Source organism: Hordeum vulgare, chromosome 6H, assembly GCF_904849725.1.
Source record: "Hordeum vulgare subsp. vulgare chromosome 6H, MorexV3_pseudomolecules_assembly, whole genome shotgun sequence".
In the NCBI taxonomy this organism is placed as follows: Eukaryota; Viridiplantae; Streptophyta; class Magnoliopsida; order Poales; family Poaceae; genus Hordeum; species Hordeum vulgare.
Window position 1 is genome coordinate 132,835,789 of NC_058523.1, and position 11,774 is coordinate 132,847,562.

An 11,774-nucleotide genomic window follows, 5' to 3' on the forward strand; every position below is an offset into this window, starting at 1 on the left:
AAAGGCAATTCCTTCTTTCCTCGGGTTCCTGTTCAAGATCTGCTTTTTGAGCACATCACAAAGGGTTTGATGTCCTTTGAGGCTTTTGTATATGCCTGTCACATACAATTCCTTCAACCCTGCATTTTCATGAGTAACATTTGTGTTTTCCTCAAGTGAGGAAATAGACACTACAGGTGCAGTTGAAGAATTTGTAGCAATAGAAGCATTTGATGATTCTGGTGAAGAATTAGCAGTTTCGCATTCAATGCATTTAAGACATGGAGGAATGAATTCCGCTTGAGCAGCGCTGATCTGTTGAGCTAGTAATGAATCATTTTCCATACAAAGATCATCATGAGAAATCCTCAGCTTCTCTAGATCAAGCTTCCTTTGAAGAAATTCATAGGAAAGTTTCTCATGATCAGCGAGGAGTGTACCATAACGATCTTGAAGATTATCAAATCTAGACTGAAGACTTTTCACATCTTTAGTGAGGATTTGGGTAAGATTCATTTCATCATTCAACAGATCATCACTTCTATCTAGCAGTTTCTGAAGCTTTTCCAGGGTAGTTTGTTGTTTAGTGGAAATGATAGCAAGTTTACTGTAACTGGGTTTTTTATAATCATCAGGTTCACAGTCACTTGAATCAGAGGAGGAACTATCATTCGGTACCTTTGAACCTTTTGCCATGAAGCAATAGGTTGGAGCAAAGTCATCAGCATAGTCATCAGTATGGATGGTGTTATCATCTTCTTCAAGGTTGAAGATTGACTTGCTCACGAAAGTGGTTGCAAGTGCAAAACTGGCCTGTCCGGATTCTGAGTCTTCATTAGAACCCTCTTCGTCATCACATTCCTCTGATCCTGCCTCGGAATCCATTTCCTTGCCAATAAGTGCCCGAGCCTTTCTGAAACTAGTCTTCTTGTGCGATGAGGGCTTTGAAGATGAGGATTTTGAAGATTTCTTCTTCTTCTTCGAGTCATCAGAACTGTCATCCTTGTATTTCTTATTCTTTGATTCCTTTCCCCAACGGGGACAGGCAGCAATGTAATGACCTGATTTCTTGCATTTGTGGCAGGTTCTTTTCTTGTAGTCCTGAGATGAAGATTTTGATTTCCTCATGTCTCTTCTTGAAGATTTACCGAACTGGCCACATCGTGTAAACCTCTGGAATTTCCTCACGAGCATTGCAAGCTCCTGTCCAAATTCTTCAGGGTCACCAATGCTATCATCCGAATCTTCTTCTTCAGATGAGGAAATTGCTCTAGCCTTCAGTGCACGTGGTCTAGAATAGCTTGGTCCATATAGATCTTTCTTTTCTTCTAGCTGGAATTCATGAGTATTGAGTCTTTCGAGTATATCAGCTGGATCAAGCATCTTGTAGTCTGGTCTTTCTTGAATCATCAGAACTAAAGTATCAAGTGAAGAATCCAAAGATCTTAGCAGTTTCTTCACAAGTTCGTGATTAGTAATGTCTCGAGCTCCCGGTGCTTGCAGTTCATTTGATATGTCAGTGAGTCGATCAAAGGTATCTTGGCAGCTTTCATTGTCATGCCTCTTGAAGCGATTGAAGAGATTGTGAAGAATATCAACACGAGAGTCACGCTGGGTTGATACTCCTTCATTCACTTTGCATAGTCTCTCCCAGATGAGTGTTGCTGAGCCCAAAGCACTCACTCTTCCAAACTGGTCTGGACTCAGATGGCCACAGATGATATTCTTCGCTTGAGAATCAAGTTTCTTGAATTTCTTCACATCAGCAGCAGAGACACTAGCAGAGATGATGGGGACGCCATGTTCCATAATATACCAGAGATCATTATCAATAGCTTGTAGATGCATTTGCATCTTGTTCTTCTAGAAGGGAAAGTTCTTTCCTTCGAAAGTAGGACATGCTGCAGTAACCTTAAACATGCCTGTAGTCGACATAACTAAAACTCCAAGTGGTTAAACCAAAATCACACAGAACAAGGGAGTACCTTGCTCTGATACCAATTGAAAGTGCGTTATATCGACTAGAGGGGGGTGAATAGGAGATTTTTAGAATTTCATCTCTCAGGACATTCCTTTTGAGGAAATCCCTCACTGATGACTAACTTACAGCGGAAACAGTAAAGGATCAGAAGTGCAAAGTTTCACAACAGCAGTTTTCCAGTGTGAGGAATGTGAAAACAGATTGCACAGTGAGCAGGCACGTAGAAAACAGATGCGGATTAACTAGCGTGAAGAATTTGGGGTTGAGGAATTTATGAGAAAGTCTTCAGCAAATTCTTCAAACAGTAACAGTGAAAGTCATCAACACATAATCTGAGGAATGTAAGGAGTTGAGGAATTAGAATCCGTTTCACAGCGAACACAGTAGTTGATGACCCAGTTCCAACTGTTGTGACAGTTATACATCTGGTTTGGAGCGGCTTGGTATTGAAACCAAAAGACACACAGTCCCTACCGTATTCTCCTTGGGCTAAGAACACACAGTCCTCCCCCAACACTCGTGGTAAGTCTTCAGGGCAGACTTCCAAACCCTCACAAACTTGGTCACCCGACGATCCATAATTGACTGCTGGATTGCTCTAGACCATGACGCCTAACCGTCTGGAGGATACACAGTCCTCAAAGGTAAAAGGCTTCAGTACCACACAGGAACAATTTCTTCAGTGATGCTCAATCACTTGCTTCTAGGTTTGTGGTTTGGTGTTTGGGGTATTTCATCACTGATGAATTACTCTCGAAGACTCTGAGGAATTGGGTTGCTCTTATGACAAGTGTCAGTTTCTAATGGAGCAGCCAACCAGCTAATGGTTGTGGGGGCGGCTATTTATAGCCTGGGAGCATCCCGACATGATTTGACACTAATGCCCTTAAATAATATGACCGTTGGTGTGGATAAGACCAGTGATGTGGCGTGGCTATCGAAACGGTCCAAACCCGCAACTATGAGAGTCCTCATGTCACTCATATTCCTCACTTGAGGCTTTTGGTAGGATTAGACTTGGGTTGAGCATCATGAGGAAATTCGTTCCAAAGTGTAACTTCGACCCCCTTTAACAGTACGGTGTTCCTATTACTCAAGTGTGAAGAAAACACAACAAAAAGAGTAAATCTTCATGCTTCAAAATCTTCAGAATGATTTTCTTCAGGACACACCGAATTGCTCCATTTCAATATCTTCATGAGGAATATCAATTTCATCGCAGATTCTTCGCGATTCAATTCTTCAGCTTCAGACCAATTTCTTCAATCGAAGATATACATTTTTAGGGGTCGATATTCATCAAATATTTCAAACTCCTCGGTGACTTATAGATCCTGTGTACACTCATGAACACATTAGATACTTAACCTATAAGACTTCAAACCACCAAAATCACTAAGGGGCACTAGATGCACTTACAGCGTTTAATTCTCTCCAATAAATTCCATTTGAAGTCAATATCTCTCTTCATAAAAGAACCAGTACAAGAAGTGTCAAGCATGGTGCGATCATCATGAGAAATCCGAGCATAGAAGTTCTGAATGATAATTTACCTCGAGAGCTCATGATTGTGGCATGAATATAGAATTGATTTAAGCCTCCCCCACGCTTGAGCGATGCTTTCTCTGTCACGAGGCCAAAAATTATAAATATAATTCCGATCACGATGTACTAAATGCATAGGATAAAACTTTTGATGAAATTCCAATTTCAGCCGATTGTAGTCCCATGATCCAGTATCATCACATAGCCTATACCATGTCAACGCCTTATCCTTCAAAGATAAAGGAAAGACATTCTTCTTGACCTCATCCTCGGGCACACCTGCAAGCTTAAATAAACCACAAACCTCATCTACATAGATTAGATGCAAGTCTGGATACGATGTTCCATTTCCTGTAAAACGATTAGCCAACAGTTTCTCAAGCATACCCGAAGGAAATTCAAAGCAAATATTTTCAGTAGGTGCAGCAACTTGAGGAGCAACTCTTTGTGCTTCCGTTCGAGGTGAAGATACCCCAAACAAGCCCCTCAAAGGATTAGTATCCATATTGACAAGTGACAATAAATTTCAGCACACTATATGAATGTTTCCTTACCAAGTTTCACTTACCAAAGGCGCTTCACTCCCCAGCAACGGTGCCAGAAAAGAGTCTTGATGACCCACGAGTATAGGGGATCAATCGTAGTCCTTTCGATAAGTAAGAGTGTCGAACCCAATGAGGAGCAGAAGGATCTGACAAGTGGTTTTCAGCAAGGTAAAATCTGCAGGCACTGAAATTGTCGGTAACAAGTGATTGTGTGGTGAGATGATTCGTAGCAAGCCCCAAGTAACAAAAGTAGCAACGGTGCAGCAAAGTGGCCCAATCCCATTTGTAGCAAGGGACAAGCCTGGACAAAGTCTTATAGGAGGAAAAACGCTCCTGAGGACACACGGGAATTTCTGTCATGCTAGTTTCATCATGTTCATATGATTCGCGTTCGTTACTTTGATAGTTTGATATGTGGGTGGACCGGCGCTTGGGTACTGCCCTTACTTGGAAAAGCATCCCACTTATGATTAACCCCTCTCGCAAGTATCTGCAACTACGAAAGAAGAATTAAGACAAAATCTAACCATAGCATTAAACTAGTGGATCCAAATCAGCCCCTTACGAAGTAACGCATACACTAGGGTTTAAGCTTCTGTCACTCTAGCAACCCATCATCTACTTACTACTTCCCAATGCCTTCCTCTAGGCCCAAATAATGGTGAAGGGTTATGTAGTCGACGTTCACATAACACCACTAGAGGAAAAACAACATACAACATATCAAAATACCGAACAAATACCAAATTCACATGACTATTATTAGCATGACTTATCCCATGTCCTCAGGAACAAAAGTAACTACTCACAAAGCATAATCATAATCATGATCAGAGAGGTAATTAGTAGGATCAAGGATCTGAACATAATATCTTCCACCAAATAATCCAACTAGCATCAACTACAAAGAGTAATCAACACTACTAGCAACCTTACAAGTACCAATCGGAGTCGCGAGACGGAGATTGGTTACAAGTGATGAACTAGGGTTTGGAGATGAGATGGTGTTGATGAATATGTTGATGGTGACGAGTCCCCTCCGATGAGAGGGGTGTTGATGATGACGATGGCAATGATTTCCCCCTCCGGGAGGGAAGTTTCCCCGGCAGGATCGTCCTACCGAAGCTCTAGATTGGTTCTGCTCAAGTTCCGCCTCGTGTCGGTGGCGAAACCACGAAAAAGCTCCCTTGTGATTTTTTTTCCTGGACAAAACCGTCCATGTAGCAAAAGAAGGGGCCAATGGGCCAGTGGGCTGCCCACAAGCCCCCATGGCGCGGCCTGGGGGGTGGCCGCGCCATGAAGGCTTGTGGGCACCCCCTAGTGCCCCTCCGGCACTTCTTCGGCCCAGTATTTTTTATAAATTGGGGCAAAAATCTCCGTTGATTTTCACGGTGTTTGGAGTTCGCGGCATAGGTATCTCAACTTTGCTCCACTTTCAGGCCAGAATTCCAGTTGCCAGTATTCTCCCTCTTCATGTAAACCTTGCAAAATAAGAGAGAAAAGGCATAAGAATAGTACCGTGAAGTGAAATAACAGCAAAAGAAGCGATAAAGAACAACATGAAAACATGATGCAAAATGGACGTATCAAGCAATCATCAGAAACAAACAGGAACGTGTTGCACAAGCCTCCGACAGTTCCATAACTCTAGCTATGTATCCGAAGGTATTGCTGGATTTGATCGACCTCTCGTATGAAGATCCAAACACACCGGTTGATGACTTAAAGCTACCCCTGGTGTCAGCCATATCGTGGCTACTTTCATAAATGAAGCAAAGTGGAAAAAGCAGCAAGCCAAGCAAGCAAAGGCTGCTAAAATCAAAAAGGAGAAATTCCTCAAGCAGAATGTCCTCAACCTGACGCCTGAAGCACTTGTATCAGGCTGAACTCAAAACCCTCACATACAAGTATACAAGTCTTCACTCTGATTGTCAAGGCGTCAAAGTGAAATTCATCAAGGCTGCAATAGCTGTTGTTGATGAATACAACAAGAGAACTGCCCCTCCAAAGCACCAAACCCCACCTCAGTCAAGCTATACTGTTCAACTACCTGAGGAAGATGAGATTGATGAACCATCTGCTGAGGAAATTCCTCAAAATATTCCAGTTGAAGAAACTGCTCGAGCTGATGAAACTTCTAGGCCTCACACCGAAATAGTGTCTGATGAAATTGTCCCTTCACCGCAACCCTCAAAGGTGAAGAAAGTGACTCTGTGTGCATCAGACGTGAAGAAAACCAAGGCGGCTGAAAAAGAAGCCAAAAAGAGAAAAGCTTCAACGGCCTCAGAATCCTCAGAGGCCAAACGACTGAAGATTACTAAGACAAAATCTTCATCAGCCTAGGTGGATGCTACTCCTCTGAATATAGCACCATCATACATGATGGTTCCCTTCGATGTTGACTATGTCATTCCCGAGCAAGATGAAGAAATGAATGACGCTGAAGAAGAAGAAGTAATCGATGAGGAAATACAAATAGATGATATTCCGCAGTTCACCACTCCCCCGAAGACCATTGAAGAACAAGTAGGTGATCATGACATTGGATGCAGCACACGTGTAATCCATGATGATTTCTGGGAAGAAACTCATCCTCGCTCACCAAGGTCAACTCAAATCCCCAACTCCTACTGCAACTGAGATTCTCACTAGTTCTGACGGAAATAGCATTCAAGCGGAATCTTCTCAAGAATCAGCTGCATCAGCTGAAGAAAATGCAGCATCAAATACTACAAGTGCCTTCTCCAACAAGAAAATTCCTCAAGCTGAAGAGAATCCTCAAACTGAGGCAAATGCTCAAACTGAAGAAAATGCTCGTGCATCTAACACTGAAACTGCCATTGTTGTGGTGAACAAAAAAAACAACAATGGTGGTGGCTACTCCTCAAGAACAACATCATAATCTTCAACCTCGACAAAATCAGCCTTTCTCCAAAAGGCCAAAGTTTCAGAAAGAGGCATTCCATGAAGAACACATTTGCTTCACTGGCGAAAATCCATATAATAAGCTTAGCATGAGACACAGGAAGTTCTGGACAAGAAATCAGCTCCACTACTATGCTTCTGTGCTCTGTGGGAGAAATAAGATATTTCAACATACCCATATTCCTCACTGTGATATGGAGGAAATACCTTGCTTTGCTCCAGTCCTGAACGTTCTTCCTGAAGCTGGGTTACTGCCTTTTGCTATCCCACAGACAACAGTGCCAGAAATTGACACGTTGACAGAGGCTGGACTTGCGTTGGTTCTTCCCTTGAAGAGGAAAGGGTGATGCAGCACAGGAGCAGTAAGTATTTCCCTCAATTTGAGAGCCAAGGTATCGATCCAGAAGGAGGGTCTCGTCAAGTCCAGAGTACCTGCGCAAACACAAACAAGCTTGCAGATAACGCTTCAAAGGGGTTGTCAATCCCTTCAAGATTGTTTCCAAAGTGAGATCTGAAGGCGGAAAGTGCAATGAAGTAAAAAGTGTAAGGCTGAAAATATGGTGTGGAGTAGACCCTGGGGCCATAGTGTTCACTAGAGGCTTCTCTCAAAATAGAAAGTATTACGATGGGTGAACAAATTACTGTCGAGCAATTGATAGAACCGCGCAAAGTCATGACGATATCTAAGGCAATGATCATGCATATAGGCATCACGTCCGAGACAAGTAGACCGATACTTTCTGCATCTACTACTATTACTCCACACATCGACCGTTATCCAGCATGCATCTAGTGTATTGAGTTCATGACGAACAGAGTAACGCTTTAAGCCAGATGACATGATGTAGAGGGATAATCTCAAACCAATGATGAAAACCCCATCTTTTTACCCTTGATGGCAACAACATGATGCGTGCCTCGCTACCCTTTCTGTCACTGGGTGAGGTCACCGCATGGTATGAACCCAAAACCAAGCACATCTCCCATTGCAAGAATCATAGATCTAGTTGGCTAGACAAAACCCACAACTCGAAGAGAATTACAAGGATATGAAATCATGCATAAGAGAGATTAGAAGAAACTCAAATAAGATTCATAGATAATCTGATCATAAACCACAATTCATCGGATCTCGATGAACACACCACAAAGGAAGATTACATCGGATAGATCTCCATGAAGATCATGGAGAAGTTTGTATTGAAGATCCAAGAGAGAGAAGAAGAAATCTAGTTACTAGCTATGGACCCGTAGGTCTATGGTGAACTACTCACGCATCATCGGAGAGGTCATGGTGTTGATGGAGAAGCCCTCCATATCCGAATCCCCCCTCCAACAGGGCACCAGGACGTGCCCCAGATGGGGTCTTGCAGAGACAGAAGCTTGCGACGGCGGAAAAGTGATTGCGATGATCTCTTGATTTTTTTTCTGGAATTTATGGGATTATATAGGCGAAAGATTTACGTCAGGGGACCTCCAAGGGGCCCACAAGCCTGGATGGCGTGCCCCCCTGGCCGCGGGGTGGGGGCTTGTGGGGCCCCTGGAGCTCCTCTGGATTGGCTCCCAAGTTCTCCGAACTTCGTCCGTTCCAAAAAAATCTTTTTAGGGATTTTCTTCCGTTTGGACTCCGTTTCAAAATCTCCTTTGAAAGGGGTCAAAAACATGGAAAAACAGGAACTTGCACTTGGCACTGAGTTAATAAGTTAGTCCCGAAAAATATATAAAAGGCATACAAAACATCCAAAGTTTTACAAGATAATAGCATGAAACCATCAAAAATTATAGATACGTTGGAGACGTATCAAGCATCCCCAAGCTTAACTCCTGCTCGTCCTCGAGTAGGGAAGTGATAAAGAATGAATTTTTGATGTGGAATGCTACCTAGCATAGTTGTCCTTTGCAACTTCTTTCACGTGGCATGAATGTTCAGATCCGTAAGATTCAAAACAATAGTTTTCTATTGACATGAAAACAGTAATACTTCAAGCAAACTAGCAAAGTAATCATGAACTTTCAAAATAACAAGGCCAAAGAAAGTTACCCCTACAAAATCATATCGTCTGGCTATGCTCCATCATCCTCACACAACTAATGTAAATCATGCACAACCTCGGAATTGGCCAAGTAGTTGTTTTCGCACTCTTACTTTCTCAAACCTTTTATAACTATCACGCAATACATGAGCGCGAGCCATGGATATAGCAATATAGGTGGAATAGAGTGTGGTGGTGGTTGTGAGACAAAAAGGAGGAGATGGTCACACTGACTCGGCGTATCAATAAGCTATGAAGATGCCCATTAATAGATATCAATGTGAATGAGTAGGGATTGCCATACAAGATATGCACTAGAGCTATAAGTATGTGAAAGCTCAAGAGGAGAACTAGTGGGTGTGCATCCAACTTGCTTGCTCACGAAGACCTGGGGCAAATTTGAGGAAGCCCATCATTGGAATATACAAGCCAAGTTATATAACGAAGATTCCCACTAGCATATGGTAGTGACAAAGCAAGAAGCTCTCAATCATGAGAACATGGTGCTAACACGAAGCACAAGTGTGTAAAAAGATAGTACCATTGTCCCTTCTCTCTTTTCTTTTTTTCATTTGGGCTCTTAGGCCTCTTTTTTTTCTTTTCTTTTCTTTTCTCTATTTTTTTGTTTTTGGTCTCTATGGCCTCTTTTTTTTATTCCTCACATGGGATAATGCTCTAATAATGATGATCATCACACTTTTATTTACTCACACCTCAAAGATCACAATGATGATGACTCCATAGGAAATGCCCCCGACAGTGTACCGGGATGTGCAACGATCTAGCATGGCGTATGACGTTGAAACATCTCGCTAGCTATCTTACGATCATGCAATGGCAATATGAGAGTGACGGCACAAGTCATGAGACGGAATGGAGGGAGTTGCATGGCAATATATCTCGGAATGGATATGAAAATGCCATAGTAGGTAGGTATGATGGCTGTTTTGAGGGAGGCATATGGTGGTTTTGTGCACCGGCGAGAGTTGCGCGGTACTAGAGAAGCTAGCAATGGTGAAAGGGTGAAAGTGTGTATAATCCATGGACTCCACATTATTCATAAAGAACTCACATACTTGTTGCGAAAGTTTTTAATCGAAACAAAGTGCTAAACACAAAGGATGACAATCAATAGATCAATTATGATCCGACTTCCTAACATAGCGGTTCACCATACGTGCATGCTACGGGAATCACTAACTCCAACACAAGTATCTCTAGATTCACAACACCCTACTAACATAACTCTCAATATTACCGAATCCACGTCTCAAAACTAATTGAGAGGAATCGAAACTTCTCTTACTACTCAATGCACATGAAGATGGAGGTTTTTGCATCCTCTTTGGGTACCTAGCACATTTGAGACTACTATCATAGCATAAGCCAACTACCAAATCATGCACCGCCGTGCTCTAAAGATATAAGTGAAGCACAAGAGCAAAAGTATCTAGCTCAAAAGATATAAGTGAAGCACTAGAGCAAAAGTATCTAGCTCAAAAGATATAAGTGAAGCACAATGAGCATTCTAGCAAAATCACGATGAGTGCATGTATCTCTCTCTCAAAAAGGTGTGCAACAAGGATGATTGTGATACAACAAAAAGAAAAGACTCCTAAGATACAAGACGCTCCAAGCAAAACACATATCATGTGGTGAATAAAAATATAGCTCCAAGTAATGTTACTGATGGATTGAAGATGAAAGAGGGGATGCCTTCCCGGGGCATCCCCAAGCTTAGGATTTTTGGTGTCCTTGAATTTGGCTTGGGATGCCTTGGGCATCCCCAAGCTTGAGCTCATTCTACTCCTTATCTCTTTGTCCATGAGAACATCACCCAAAACTTGAAAACTTCACAACACAAAACTTAAACATAAACTTGTGATAACATTAGTACAAGAAAACAAACTACCACTTCTTTTGGTACTGTAGCAAACTTGAATTCCATCTATATTGATGATGGGCTACTGTATTCTCACTTTTCCATGGCTAGTACCCCCGATACTAACCATAGTTTCATCAAAACAAGCAACCAACTCAACAAAAACAGAATCTGTCAAAAACAGACCAGTCTATAGCAATCTGTATACTTGGTATACTTCTGTTACCTCAAAAAATCTGAAAAATTACGACGGCCTAGGAAAAAAGCATATAAATCAGTAGAGAAAAGAATCAACTCAAAATCTGTTTCTGAATAAAAATGAAAAATTATCTCGTGAGCGAAAATTTTCTGTCTTTTTCCAGCAAGATCAAACAACCATTACCAAGACTAGTCATAAAGGCTTTGCTTGGCTCAAACACAAAAAGAAACTCAAAAAACACAATCACAACAGAATTATGAAAGTGTGGACACAAAAAAACAGAAAGAAAAAGATAAATTCATTGGGTTGCCTCCCAACAAGCGCTATTGTTTAACGCCCTTAGCTAGGCATAGAAGCGATAGAATCACGTATCATCGTCTTTGGTGCTCAAACCATAAGTGGCCCTCATCATGGATTCATAAGGCAATCTTATTTTCTTTCTAGGAAAGTGTTCCATGCCCTTCCTTAAAGGAAATTGAAATCTAATATTCCCTTCCTTCATATCTATGATAGCACCAATAGTCCTTAGGAAAGGTCTACCAAGAATAATAGGGCATGTAGGATTGCAATCAATGTCAAGCACAATGAAATCCACGGGTACATAGTTCCTATTTGCAATAATAAGAACATCATTGATCCTTCCCATGGGTTTCTTGATAGTAGAATCAGCAAGATGCAAATTAAG